Source organism: Aquarana catesbeiana, linkage group LG06, assembly GCF_042186555.1.
Source record: "Aquarana catesbeiana isolate 2022-GZ linkage group LG06, ASM4218655v1, whole genome shotgun sequence".
Taxonomy (NCBI): domain Eukaryota; kingdom Metazoa; phylum Chordata; class Amphibia; order Anura; family Ranidae; genus Aquarana; species Aquarana catesbeiana.
This window is the reverse complement of record NC_133329.1, coordinates 401,738,802-401,754,236: the sequence shown is the minus strand read 5'-3', so window position 1 is coordinate 401,754,236 and position 15,435 is coordinate 401,738,802.

The window sequence follows — 15,435 nt, the reverse complement described above, 5'->3', positions numbered from 1 at the left end:
AGCCTCACTGTGTATTGCTGTTTGCTTGTGGTATGATCCTTGGCGGTACATGTGTCTAAGCCCTCCCTTTCTTTTCTCCTATGATGACATCACTTTGCTGAGGGCTGAGCCCCCTTCCTGTGGACCCATCCATCTCCACTCCAGCATTTGATGCCCTTTTCCAGTTTCCATTTCCATCTTCGCTCCTGGGAAATCCGGACCACTAGGATCTCATAAGCCCTTTTGGACCCTCTGTAACGGGGGGTCATGGGGTTCTGGTAAGCGGCCAGGCTCTTATTATTGGTGGCGGTCCCACACATCTGAGGCTCCATGTGGTTGAAAGACCCGTGAATGCTATTTTACTCTTTTCCTTTTTGGTGCTTTTTCATGGACACTTTCTTATTATTCACAAGGATTTTTTAACACATTTGTTTGGACTTTATTTTTTATATGTTTGTTTGCACTAATTGTGATATATTGCTGCACTTTTGGTTTATGCATTCACTGTCAGTGTGACCATTTGGCCACACATTTCACTATTCATATAGCGCGAATCATCTTATTTTTTCTAGCTCAGCTCTTGTGCACATCACTGGATCAAGAGGGAGCTCAGGTGAGTATTAGGAGGGGCTGGGGGGGCCACTGCACACAGAAGGTCTTGTTCTATGCATGAAGGTAAAAAACCTTGAGTCTTTAAAACCACTTTAAGTTATTAATATATATTTTTTTGTTTTTGTTTTGACATTGTATCATTTAGAAAATGATGAATAAAAAGTAATAAAAAAAAATAATCCTCATAAACACTCTTTCTCTGTGCTCGTCTCCCGGGCTAAAATAACAAAAAGAAAATAAATTGCCTTTCTTTATTTTTGGCCCAGAGGCTCAGCATTGGATTTCACAAATGACAAATTACAAAATGCCATTTTTTTTTAAGTAAATGGATTGAGTGGAAGGCAAGATGATCGTTCTGGAATACACACAACAGTCTGAACAGAAACTGCGAGAAGTTTAAAGGCTTTACTATCCACTATGTCAGGGGTCACCAAACTTTCTAAGCGAAGGGCCAATAGTTGTCCTTCATATTTTAGGTGGATTTAGACTGTGGCCATTGGGCGCAGAAATTGTTCTGGTTTTTTAGTGGGAGTAACAATACCTCAGGCTTGGGGGTCAGCGGGAGTAAAAAAATTACGTAGCACCTGTGGTCAGTAGGAGGAGGAATAGTGCCCATCGTTGGTGTCAATGGAAGAAATAGAGCACCACCTTTGTTATCAGTAGGAGGAACAGTGCCCCATCATTGGTATTAGTGGGAAGAATAGTGCCTCATCATTGGTATTAGTGGGAAGAATAGTGCCTCATCATTGGTGTCAGCGAGAGGAATAGTGCCCCATCATTGGTGTCAGCGAGAGGAATAGTGCCCAATTGATGGTGTCAGTGGGAGGAATGGTTCTCCATCGTAGCTGTCAGTCAGTGGAAGGAATTGTGCCCCATTAATGGTATGAGTGGGACTTATGGTGCACCATCATTGGTGTCAGTGGGAGAAATAGTGCCCATCATTGGTATTAGTGGGAGGAATAGTGCCCCATCATTGGTATTAGTGGGAAGAATAGTGCCCCATCATTGGTGTCAGGAGAGGAATAGTGCCCCATTCTTGGTGTCAGTTGAAGGAATAGTGCCCCATTAATGGTATCAGTGGGAGGAATGGTTCTCCATCGTTGGTGTCAGTCAGTGGAAGGAATTGTGCCCCATTGATGGTATGAGTGGGACTTATGGTGCTCCATCATTGGTGTCAGTGGGAGGAATAGTGCCCCATGCTTGATGTTAGTGGAAGGAATTGACCCCCATTGATGATATGAGTGGGGCTAATGGTGCTCCATCATTGGTATTAGTGGGAAGAATAGTGCCCCATCATTGGTGTCAGGAGAGGAATAGTGCCCCATTCTTGGTGTCAGGAGAGGAATAGTGCCCCATTCTTGGTGTCAGGAGAGGAATAGTGCCCCATCGTTGGTGTCAGTTGAAGGAATAGTGCCCCATTGATGGTATCAGTGGGAGGAATGGTGCTCCATCGTAGGAGGACAGTGCTTCCTTGCTGTTTCCAGCAGAGGAATACATGCCCCATCCTTGGTGTCAGTGGAAGTGTTATTGTAATACATTTGATGTTTTGAAAGGTCCCTTTTATGTTGCGTTTCCTGTCTGAGCAATGACATTGACCACATTTGGCCAGCCATATTTAGTCAATGACGTTGGCCACTATCCCTGCCCTCTTGGTATATATTACAGACGGTGCCGGGACAAGATCATCCAGTGCCCATTGCAAAGATGCCAAATTACGCCCCTGTCATTACCTAAGAGCTTATGAGGAGGAGGGGGAGAGAGAGCACAGCCTGCACCTCCTCCCGGCTCTCTCCTCCTCTCCTTGCTGCTTTCAGCACTGGCCTGACAGAAGTAGTGATACCGCCGTCTCAATGAATTTATGCGAAGTTATGAATTATCCAAAATAACGAATTCTGTATCTAAACAAAGGGAATGTAACAAATGAATAATAATAAATAACAATAATATACATTTTTTATTAGTAGTATTATTATTATTTATTATTAATTTGTTCCGTTCCATTTGTTTAGATGCGACATTCGTTGTTTCGGATAATTCTTAAATTTGGATAAATTTGTATTTGTTACGTTCACTAACAGCCAAATTTGAAAGGAAATTCCAATACCTATAAATGAATAGTTAGTTATTATTAGTTAGTTAGTTATTCTTTCGAATTTTCTGTGTTTTTTTTTTCCTATTTTCGGATTTTCTAATTTATGAAATGTTTCGAATTTACGAATTGCGATCATAACGGATGACCCAAAAAAAACAAAAAACGAATGAAATGAAAATGAACACATTTTTCGGCAGTGCACATGTCTAGGACACACTTAACCCTTTGATCGCCCCTGGTGTAAACCCCTTCCCTGCCAGTGTCATTACAACAGTGACAGTGCATAATTTTAGCACCGATCACTGTATTAGTGCCACTGGTCCCCCAGTATCGCAAAAAAGGGCCTGGTCATGAAGGGGGGGTAAAACCTTTCCGGAGCAAAAGTGGTTAATAAAACAAAGCACATACCTGTTTTTAAAGTGCCGTTTATTGATGTCCCGAGAATTATGCAATAATGGCCTCCAGTGGGGTAATGTACCTCAGGCACAATGACCCATCATCAGCCAATCTGTGCACGCCACACTCCCGCCACTAAACAACAGATTCCCGGCTGTGGTCATTTGGTCAATGACCTCACCTGGGATTCTTGGCAGCAAACTTAGATTATCACAGTCAGGAATCTGTTATTTAGCGGTGGGAGTGTGGAGTGTTCAGCCCATCCAGGTTCAGTCACTATTGGCTTCAATGGCATCCTGATGAAGTATAATGCCAAGGGAGAGATACGTTGGCCATTCTATGGCATGGAAGCAGTTGTTTCAATAGCGACCAGGTTTTTGCCAGTTTGTGGCCTCTTCAACCGAAATGCTTGTGAATCAAACCAAGGCATATTCAGGCAACACTATGGGGTATATTTATAAAAACATTGCATAGCAATTTACTCAGTGAAAGCGCATTCACATGTGTTCTCTAAGAACTGGGGAAAAACAAATGTTATTAGGCCATTTCCTGTGCTGGTTGAACGATTTTCAATTATTGATTAAGAACATAAAATATCACATTTGGCCACTAAATGTTACGAAGTGTCATAGAAAATTCCTATAATACTTAGCGCCATCTAGTGTCCAAATGTGGCAGTTTCTGTTTTAAATTACTTCAAAAGCATTTGACCAACACAGGAAACTTCCTAAAAACATAGACTATTTGCTCCATTTGCACAGAACACCTGTACGTGCATATTCACTGAGCTACAGTGCCTTGCAAAAGTATTCACCCCCTTGGCATTTTTCATGTTTTGTTGCCTCACAACCTGGAATTAACATGTATTGTTTGAGGATTTGCATCATTTAATTTACAGAACATGCCCACAACTTTGAAGATTTTTTTTTTATTATGAAGCAAACAACAAATAGGACAAAATAACAGAAAAAGTCAATGTGCATAACTATTCACCCCCCTAAAGTCAATACTTTGTAGAGCCACCTTTTGTGGCTATCACAACTCCAAGTTGCTTTGGATAAGTCTCTATGATCTTGCCACATGTTACCACTGGGATTTTTGCCCATTCCTCCTGGCAAAACTGCTCCAGCTCCTTCAAGTTGGATGGTTTGTGCTTGTGAACAGCAATCTTTAAGTCTGACCACAGATTTTCTATTGGATTGAGGTCTGGGCTTTGACTAGGCCATTCCAACACATTTACATGTTTCCCCTTAAACCACTCAAGTGTTGCTTTAGCAGTGTGTTTGGGGTCATTGTCCTGCTGGAAGGTGAACCTCCGTCCTAGCCTCAAATCACACACAGAGAGGTATTTGTTTTGCTTAACAATATCCCTGTATTTAGCACCATCCATCTTTCCCTCAACTCTGACCAGTTTCCCAGTCCTGACTGCTGAAAAACATCCCCACAGCATGATGCTGCCACCACCATGTTTCACAGTGGGGATGGTGTTCTTTGGGTGATGTGATGTGTTGGGTTTGCGCCAGACATAGCGTTTTCTTCGATGGCCAAAAAATTTAATTTTAGTCTCATCAGACCAGAGCACCTTCCTCCATACATTTTGGGAGTCTCCCACATGCCTTTTCGCAAACTCAAAACGTGCCATTTTGTTGTCCCTTATTGTTTGGAGAGTTCCTTGGTCTTCATGGCAGTGTTTGGTTAGTGGTGCCTCTTGCTTATGTGTTGCAGCCTCTGGGGCCTTTCACAAAGGTGTGTATATGTAATGACAGATCATGTGACACTTAGATTGCACACATGTGGACATCATTTCACTAATTATGTGACTTCTGAAGGTAATTGGTTGCACCAGAGCTTTTTCTGGGCTTCATAACAAAGGGGGTGAATACATACGCACATGCCAATTATCAGTTTTTTATTTCTGAAAAATAGTTTTATGTATATATTTTTTGAATTTTACTTCACCAACTTAGACTATTGTGTTCTGATCCATCACATGTAATTCAGATAAAAAAAAACTAAAGGCTGTAATGTAACAAAATAGGTAAAAAACCAAGGGGGGTGAATACTTTTGCAAGGCACTGTATGTGTTTCTTTTTTTTTTTTTAAATATATTCCTACCTGTGAGTTCTTTTTTTCATTTTTTTTTTTTTTTTGTCCATGGCCAAATACACCGTGCTGGGCAGTAATAATAAAAGCAAAGAAAGAGAATGAAAAGAAAAATCGAAAAGAATGTGGGCTGAAAAATATATCATAGCGTCCCAGTTTTTAAATCGCAGTCCCTATTTTTATTGCTCTCTGTTGTCTTCTCAGCTTCCTTCGCAAGATTTTATTTTTTTCCCCCACAATGCAGAGTGTCATAAGAAAGTCAACATTAAATCTTGTTCCAGACGGCTGAACATCACACGTCGTATCACACAGCGCGGCGGCATGGGGCTCTCAATATCGGCCGCTAAATTAGATCGCAATGTCCTCACGCTGGGTGTACCCTGGGCTTCTGCCTGCTGTATGCCCCATCTGCTGAGCCGGGGACGTGCCTCCCCGCATATGAATAAGGAATTTACTCTCCGCTGCGTCTGTCATGTTGCTGCGTATATTACTTCCATTTACCTACAATAGGGAAGCCACTGGAAGCAGAAATGTTCTGATATCCTGAAAAGAACGGCTACATTGGAAGGGCTGATACTGAAACGGCAACAAAGTATCACCATTTCCCATTACAAACCCATTTCATTTATCCTTGGTGCAGAAGATGTGTGACCAGAGCTCCTCCATGGGTGGAGACCTTTTTGATGTGATGCAGATCACAAGGCTTTGAGTTTTTCTCAAAAGTGAGTACACCCCTCACATTTTTGTAAATATTTTCTTCTATCTTTTCATGTGACAACACTGAAGAAATGACACTTTGCTACAATGTAAAGTAGTGAGTGTACAGCTTGTATAACAGTGTAAATTTGATGTCCCCTCAAAATAACTCAACACACAGCCATTAATGTCTAAACCGCTGGCAACTAAAGTGCGTACACCCCTAAGTGAAAATGTCCAAACTGGACCCAATTAGCCATTTTCCCTCCCCCGGTGTCATTTGACTTGTTAGTGTTACAAGGTCACAGGTGTGAATGGGGAGCAGGTGTGTTAAATATGGTGTTATCGCTCTCACTCTCTCATACTGGTCACTGAAAGTTCAACATGGCACCTCATGGCAAAGAACTCTCTGAGGATCTGAAAAAATGAATTGTTGCTCTACATAAAGATTGCCTAGGCTATAAGAAGATTGCCAAGACCCTGAAACTGAGCTGCAGCACGGTAGTCAAGACCATACAGCGGTTTAACAGGACAGGTTCCACTCAGAACAGGCCTCGCCATGGTCCACCAAAGAAGTTGAGGTCACGTGCTCAGCGTCATATCCAGAGGTTGTCTCTGGGAAATAGACGTATGAGTGCTGCCAGCATTGCTGTAGAGCAGGGGTCTCAAACTGGTGGCCCTCCAGCTGTTGTGAAACTACAAGTCCCATCATGCCTCTGTCTGTGGGAGTCAAGTTTGTAACTGTCAGCCTTGCAATGCCTCATGGGACTTGTAGTTTGGCAACAGCTGGAGGGCCGCCAGTTTGAGACCCCTGCTGTAGAGGTTGAAGGGGTGGGGGGGTCAGCCTGTCAGTGCTTAGGCCATACACCGCACACTGCATCAAATTGGTCTGCATGGCTGTCATCCCAGAAGTCACTGGAAGTTCAACATGGCACCTCATGGCAAATAACTCTCTAATGATTTGAGAAAAAGAATTGTTGCTCTACATAAAGATGGCCTAGGCTATAAGAAGATTGCCAAGACCCTGAAACTGAGTACAAAGACAAGTGTGTCTTGCCTACAGTCAAACATGGTGGTGGGGGTGTCATGGTCTGGAGCTGCATGAGTGCTACCGGCACTGGGGAGCTACAGTTCATTGAGGGAACCATGAATGCCAACATGTACTGTGACATACTGAAGCAGAGCATGATCCCCTCTCTTCAGAGACTGGGCCGCATGGCAGTATTCCAACATGATAACGACTTCAAACACACCTCCAAGACCACCACTGCCTTGCTCACTGCTGCTCGCTCTCCTTGTGCAGGGGGACTGGTCTTGTCTCCGCCCCCTCCTGTAGCTTTCTGCAGCCTGTAGTGGGTGGAGCCTGCTGGCCTGCATCTCTGCTCTCCCTCTCTCCTTGTACAGGATGACTGTTTCCACCCCCTCCTGAAGTTTATTGGCATCCCAGTCTTAGCCCGTAGGGTTCAATATTGAGTTGGCCTACTCTTTGCAGCTATAACAGCTTCATCTCTTCCGGGAAGGCCGTCCTCAAGGTTTAGGAGGTTTAGGAGCATGGGAATGTTTGACCATTCTTCCAGAAGAGCATTTGTGAGGTCAGGTCGTCGTGTTGGACGAGAAGGTCTGGCTCGCAGTCTTCGCTCTAATTCCTCCCAAAGGTGTTCTATCGGGTTGAGGTCAGGACTCTGTACAGGTCAGTCAGGACTCTGTACAGGTCAGTCAGGATCCTCCACCCCAAACTGGCTCATCCATGTCTTTTTTGGACCTTGCTTTGTGCACTGGTCCAAATCATTTGGTGGAGGGGGGATTATGGTGTGGGAGTTGTTTTTCAGGGGTTCGGCTTGGCCCCTTAGTTCCAGTGAAGGGAACTCGTAAGGCGTCAGCATACCAAGACATTTTGGACAATTTCATGCTCCCAACTTTGTGGGAACAGTTTGGGGATGGCCCCTTCCTGTTTCACCATGACTGCGCACCAGTGCACAAAGCAAGATCCATAAAGACATGGATGAGCGAGTTTGGGGTGGAGGAACTTGACTGGCCTGCACAGAGTCCTGACCTCAACCCGATAGAACACCTTTGGGATAAATTAGAGCAGAGACTGCGAGCCAGGCCTTCTTATCCAACATCAGTGCCTGACCTCACAAATGCTCTTGTGGAAGAATGGTCAAACATTTCCATAGACACACTTCTAAACCTTGTGGACGGCCTTCCCGGAAAAGATGAAGCTGTTATAGCTGCAAAGGGTGGGTCAACTCAATATTGAACCCTACGGACTAAGACTGGGATGCCATTAAAGTTCATGTGAGTGTAAAGGCAGGTGTCCCAATACTTTTGGTAATATAGTGTATCTATATAGCTATATCTATATATGGTATATACACGGTATAGGTATACAGTATATATACTGTATATATTTCAATATTTTCTATGTATTTCTTCCAGATCTGTGCAGTAATCCAGTGTGAGACTTCCTGTAGTAAAGACCACCCACTGCTGCTCTCCATCCTTGTGCAGGGTGACTGGTCTTGTCTCCGCCCCCCTCCTGCAGTTTTCTGCATGCAGGTTGTTGTGGGTGGAGCCTGCTGGGCCCCATCCACAGCTCTTCTCTCTTTCATTGTGCAGGGTGACTGGCCTTGTCTCAGCTCCCCTGTAATTGTCTGCAGGCAGCCTGTAGTGGGTGGAACCTGTTGGGCCCCTCCCACAGCACTGCTCTCTCTCTCCTTGTGCAGGGTGACTGGTCTTGTCTCCGCCCCCTCCTGTAGTTTTCTGCATGCAGGTTGTTGTAGGTGGAGCCTGTTGGGCCCCTCCCACAGCACTGCTCTCTCTCTCTCCTTGTGCAGGGTGACTGCTCTTGTCTCCGCCCCTCTCCTGTAGTTTTCTGCATGCAGGTTGTTGTGGATGGAGCCTGCTGGGCCCCTCCCACAGCTCTGCTCTCTATATACTGTACATATTTCGATTTTTCTATGTATTTCTTCCAGATCTGTGCAGTAATGAGACTTCCTGTAGTAAAGACCGCTAACTGCTGCTCTCCATCCTTGTGCAGGGTGACTGGTCTTGTCCCCGCCACCTTCCTGCAGTTTTCTGCATGCAGGTTGTTGTGGGTGGAGCATGCTGGGCCCCTCCCACAGCTCTGCTCCCTCTCCTTGTGCAGGGTGACTGGCCTTGTCTCCACTCCTCCTGTAATTGTCTGCAGGCAGCCTGTAGTGGGTGGAGCCTGTTGGGCCCCTCCCACAGCACTGCTCTCTCTCTCCTTTTGCAGGGTGACTGGTCTTGTCTCCGCCCCCTTCCTGCAGTTTTCTGCATGCAGCCTGTAGTGGGTGGAGCCTACTAAGCCCCTCCCACACCACCGTTCTTTGTACAGCACAGTCATGGTATCACCACTACTGTGATATAGTAATAACTTGGTATGCAAAGGTGTTTGGAATATACAAATGGATTTATATTCTTTATGGCCCATAAGGAATATATGTAAATTAACGTTTTTGTGCTTATATGAGATTTTAGTGATTGTGTTTATTTCTAATGTAAATGCATACAGGGGATTGTATGCCTTTGTAAACTGACCCATAGTCCCGACAAACCCTCAGCCAGGCTCCCCTCATGTCCGTCCGCCATTATTTAGATACTAATAGCCTATTATTACCGCTCACCACGCTGCATATTTAATGCCTCCATCGCCTGGAAGAAAATTGCGGCGGTATAGATTTGCGCGGAGTGAAAGCGGCTTCCTCGTCTCAGGCTGAAGGAACAGACAAGGTGGTGAGCTTGCAGCGAATATTTCCTTTTCTGTATCTGAAGTCAAATGTCACCGTACGTTCACGGAAGACTGCAATTATCAGCGGCGGCTGGGGAGCCGTACCGAGGCCGCGGCACAAAAGTAATAAACGCTAAAAGTCCGAGACTTCAGACGTCTCATTTTCAAAGGTTGGCCGGAGCTAAATGATTCTGTGTTTTTTTTCTACCATTCCAGTGAAAATTTCAGAGACATAATTCACCGGTGTGACATCCTCTAGAGGTGTAGAGAACAAAAATAAAAAGGATTCTTTTTGTTTTTTTTTTTCTTTAAACGGCCCTGCTGGGCTTTCTTTGGTGGAGCTCCGTCGCTATTTTAGTATTTCAGAACAAAGATAACTATTTCTGAGCAACAAATACATTTTAAAGCCCCGGCTCTTGTCTTTATGCCCCGCCCCAGAGGAACCACACCTTTTTCTTACAATGACTGAGTGATTGTCAATCAAAATATCACAGGGCTGAAAACTGAAAAATTGCATTTTAATGAAGAGGTATTTCAGGCTGGTGCCTACAGTAGAGCTATAGGCAGAATAAAATACAGGTGTATGCAGCGCTGAAAATGAAAGCATAAAAATATGCAAATAAAAAGTCCACTGTAATTTAGCATAAAGAGTCCATGTTCAGAAAAAGAAGAGTAAAACCCGCACTTTTTCTCTTATCAATTACCAAGGATGGTGACCATACGCCTCATTTACAGTCCTAAACAATCCCTCATTTTAATAATGTTACAGGCTAGGGTTAAATTATAGGGTTACGGTTAAATGCTAGGGTTAGGGGCGAGGGTTAGGGTTAAATGCTGGGGTTAGGGTTAAGAGCAAGGGTTAGGGTTAAATGTCAGGGCTAGGGTTAAATGCTAGGGTTAGGTTTAAGGGTTAGGGTTAAATGTTAGGGTTAAATGTTAGGATTAGGGTTAAGGGATAAGGTTAGGGTTAGGATTAGATGTTAGGATTAGGGTTAGGGTTAAATGTTAGGATTAGGGTTAGGAGCTAGGGTTAGGCTTAAATTTTAGGGTTAGGATTAAGGGCTAGGGTTAGGGTTAAATGTTAGGGTTATGACGTCAGCGAATTAACGCCTCATCCATTGTTAAAATCAAAGCAGATAATGATGAAATGATATATGATCCAAAAGGTATCTTGAAAGCATTCCATACTTTTTATAATAATCTATATAATTTACCAAACCAATTAGCAAATACAGACCCGATAAGATATCAAGAAAATATACAACAATATATCAAAGACACAGCATTACCATCACTAACAACAACAGATATAGAACAGTTAGAACAAGAATTTTCTGAGATAGAAATACAAAAAGTAATAGATTCATTAGTGATAGGGAAAAGCCCAGGCCCGGATGGTTTTACCCCACGGTTTTATAAAACATTTAAAGACGTCTTAATCCCTATTATTAAAAGAACGTTTAACTCTGTATCTACCTCTCAACCGTTTGTCCCGCATAGCCTACAGGCATATATCTCACTCATACCTAAACCGGAAAAGGATCCCTCTTTCTGTGGTAATTATAGGCCAATATCCTTGACTAATATTGATATTAGATTGTATTCAAAGATTATCGCTAACAGACTTACCCCAATAATACCGGCACATATACATCTAAACCAGGTGGGATTTATAAAGGGGCGAGAGGCGAGAGATAATACGCTTAAAACATTAACACTGGTGGAATATGCCCGGAGACGCTCCATCCCATCCTGCCTGTTGGCAGTGGACGCCGAAAAAGCATTTGACAGGGTGGGATGGAGCTTTCTCAGGGAGACATTAAAGCAGTGGGGGATTGGTCCCCTACTGCAGGATAAAATAATGGCCCTTTATCATAATCCAATGGCCAGAATACGGGCAAATGGGGAGTTATCGGATACAGTAAATATCACCAATGGAACTCGTCAAGGATGTCCATTGTCCCCAATTTTATTTGTATTAGTTATGGAACACCTCTTAATAGCGATTCGGAAGAATAATGACATTAAAGGCATCAAGGTAGGGCAGATTGACTATAAAATGTCAGTATATGCAGATGACTTGTTATTGTACATCACAAATCCGGTGGTGACAATACCAAATCTAATAGCAGAATTTAAAAGATTTGGAGATTTGAGTAATTTTAAGGTGAATTATAATAAATCTGAGGCCTTAAATATTTCTCTGTCTAACTCTTTGGTTGAGCTCCTGAAAAAAAACTTTTCATTTAAATGGCAGGAGGAGGCAATTAAATACCTCGGAATTTTTATCCCTAGAGAGATGAATAAGATACAGGAACTTAACTATCTTCCGCTAATACGTAAAATAACAAAGACACTACAACTTTATGATAGAGGGACCTTTTCCTGGATGGGAAGGATAAACATTGTAAAAATGGATATACTGCCTAAAATCATTTATATACTCCAAACGATACCTATATATCCCTTAAGAACCATAATGAATCAAATCCGTAAGGCTATAGGAAGTTTCATTTGGGCAAAAAAGAGCGCCAGAATAAATAGGAAAACATTATATAGACTAAAAAAGGATGGTGGACTGGCTCTCCCAGACATTTCGTTGTACCTCAGATCAATATTTATAACCAGGATTGTGGATTGGTTCCATAATATGGACAACAAACAATGGGTGAAACTGGAGGAAGAAGTCACAGACATAAAACTGAAATCATTACCTTGGATTAAGAGGGAATATAGACCCCGGGAAGGGGATATGCCCTTCTTGGTCGTATCAACCTTGAAAGTGTGGGACGATTTGATAAAAAGGGGGATAGGATCTACATTGAGAGGTCCAATGACCCCCCTCTTTAGCAACCCGGAATTCCCACTTGCTTTTAAAGCCAAGACCTTCCTAAAGTGGCAAAGGAGGGATGATACAAGGATAGTGGAAATAATGGAAGAAAATAAACTCCCCCCATTGGAGGCCCTTGGTACCGAATATAGAAAGAAATGGTTTCAGCATGGACAACTCCAGCAATACATTTCATCTTTGACGAAGGAGTCCATAATGAATAGACCATTGTTAGGGTTAGAAAAAATACTGTTACAGAAACATAGACCCACACATATCTTATCTGTTGTGTATAAATATTTAATTTCAGAAAACAAGGAGGAAGGGTTACAATACATAAAAAAATGGGAGGAGGAACTAGGGATGGTTATCCCTAGAGCTAAATGGGAAAAAGCAATTACAGTTACTCATAAATTATCAATCTCTACTAGGCATCAAGAAAGAAATTACAAAATACTAGCCAGGTGGTATAAATGCCCAGTTGATATGAACAAAATAAATTCAGATAATACAGACAGATGTTGGAGATGTGAAGTAGCAAAAGGCTCAATGTCGCATATCTGGTATTTTTGTCCAGAAATTCAAGCATTTTGGGAAAAGGTATTTAAAATATACAGGGCTACAACCGGGGTAAAGATACAATCAGATATATATGTGGCGATATTGTCAATGATCCCTGGATCAATAAAAAATATAAAAAAGGGAACTTTGAAGTACTATATAACTGCGGCACGTACCGTCATAGCTAGAAATTGGAAAAATAAAAAAGCCCCCTCCATAAAAGAATGGGAATGTGAAATGGGAGTGATGCGATCCTTAGAGGAGAGGATGATATTAGAGGGAAGGAGATGAGTAGGTACAGGAAGAGTGTGGGAAGAGTCTAGAACCTCGCCGCGATAGGGGAACGAGAAAAAGGGGATAAGGATAGAGCAAATACTGTGATGAAGAGTTGGAGTAGGGGGGAGAGTTCTTCTGAATTGGAGAAATGTTTTTGTTTTTTTTTTGTTTGCTTTTCGGTTAGCTGAGTGGTGTTGTGTAAGAGGATTGGTTGAGGGTGTATGATGGGTATGGATGGGGGGTACTGGGATAGTATTGTGTGGTAGATATAGGGGCCGTGCAAAGATAGAGTAACGAATTATATCCAGAAATGTATACAGATGATGCTAGTATAGATCATGGGGATATATAAAATGATCTGAATATTAATTGTGAATGCCCCTATACACCATGATTTATTTTTTTTTTCTGTGTAGATGTATGTATGTATGTGTATATGTTTTATATAAAAATTTTGTAAAAATGTTTGATAAATAAAGATTGTAAAAAAAAAAAAAAAATGTTAGGGTTATGGTTAAATGTTAGGGTTAAATGTTATCATGGGGTTAGGGTTAAGGGCTAGGGTTAGGGTTTATGTTAGGGTTAAATATTAGGATTAGGTTTAGTGGCTAGGGTTAAATGTTAGGGTAAGGATTAAGAGCTAGGGTTAGGGTTAAATGTTAGGGTAAGGATTAAGAGCTAGGGTTAGGGTTAAATGTTAGGGATAAGGGCTAGATTTATTGTTGAAGGTTAGGGTTAAATGTTAGGATTAGGGTTAAGGGCTAGGGTTAGGGTTAATTGTTAGGGTTAGGATTAAGGGCCAGGGTTCGGGTTAAATGTTAGAGTTAAATTTTAGGATTAGAGTTAAGGGCTATGGTTAGGGTTAAATGTTAGAGTTAAATTTTAGGATTAGGGTTAAGGGCTAGGGTTAGGGTTACATGTTAGGATTAAATGTTAGGGTATGGCTTAGTGTTAAATGTTAGGGTTAAATGTTAGGATTAGGGTTAGGGTTAAGGGCTAGGGTTAGGGTTAAATGTTAGGGTTAGGATTATGCGTTAGGGTTAAATTTTAGGATTAGGGTTAGGAGCTAGGGTTAGCGTTACATGTTAGGGTTAGGATTAAGGGCTAGGGTTAAGGTTATATGTTAGGGTTAACGGCTAGGGTTAGGGTTTATGTTATTGTTAAATGTTAGGATTAGGGTTAGGGTTAAATGTTAGGGTTAAGATTAAGGGCTAGGGTTAAATGTTAGGGTTAAATTTTAGGGTTAGGAATAATGGCTAGGGTTGGGGTTAAGAGTTAGGATTAGGATTAAGGGCTAGGGTTATTGTTAAATGCTGGGAATTAATGTTAGGGTTTTTAGTGCAGGCCCATAGAAGTCTATTACACATAAAACACAACCTGTTACGGGTAAAAAGTCCCTGACATTTTCCAAAAATGCAGCAGCTGAAAAACGCAGGATGTGAATGTGTAAAAAAACAAACAAAAAAACAAAGTCTGTTAAAAATAAACAAATAAATAAAAATAAAATAGATCAGTTGGGTTTGAGGTTAGTGTCAGTAACTGACAGTACATTTTAGGAAATAAAAAAAAAGCACACTATTGTTTCTTTGGGTACAAACAACATAAGCAGTAAACAAGCACATGTACAGTATCTCACAAAAGTAAGTACACCCCTCACATTTTGTAAATATTTTCTTCTATCTTTTCATGTGACAACACTGAAGAAATGACACTTTGCTACAATGTAAAGTAGTGAGTGTACAGCTTGTATAACAGTGTAAATTTGCTGTCCCCTCAAAATAACTCAACACACAGCCATTAATGTCTAAACCGCTGGCAACAAAAGTGAGTACACCCCTAAGTGAAAATGTCCAAATTGGGCCCAAAGTGTCAATATTTTGTGTGGTCACCATTATTTTCCAGCACTGCCTTAACCCTCTTGGGCATGGAGGTCACCAGAGCTTCACAGGTTGCCACTGGAGTCCTCTTCCACTCCTCCATGACGACATCACGGAGCTGGTGGATGTTAGAGACCTTGCACTCCTCCACCTTCCATTTGAGGATGTCCCACAGATGCTCAATAGGGTTTAGGTCTGGAGACATGCTTGGCCAGTCCATCACCTTTACCCTCAGCTTCATTAGCAAGGCAGTGGTCATCTT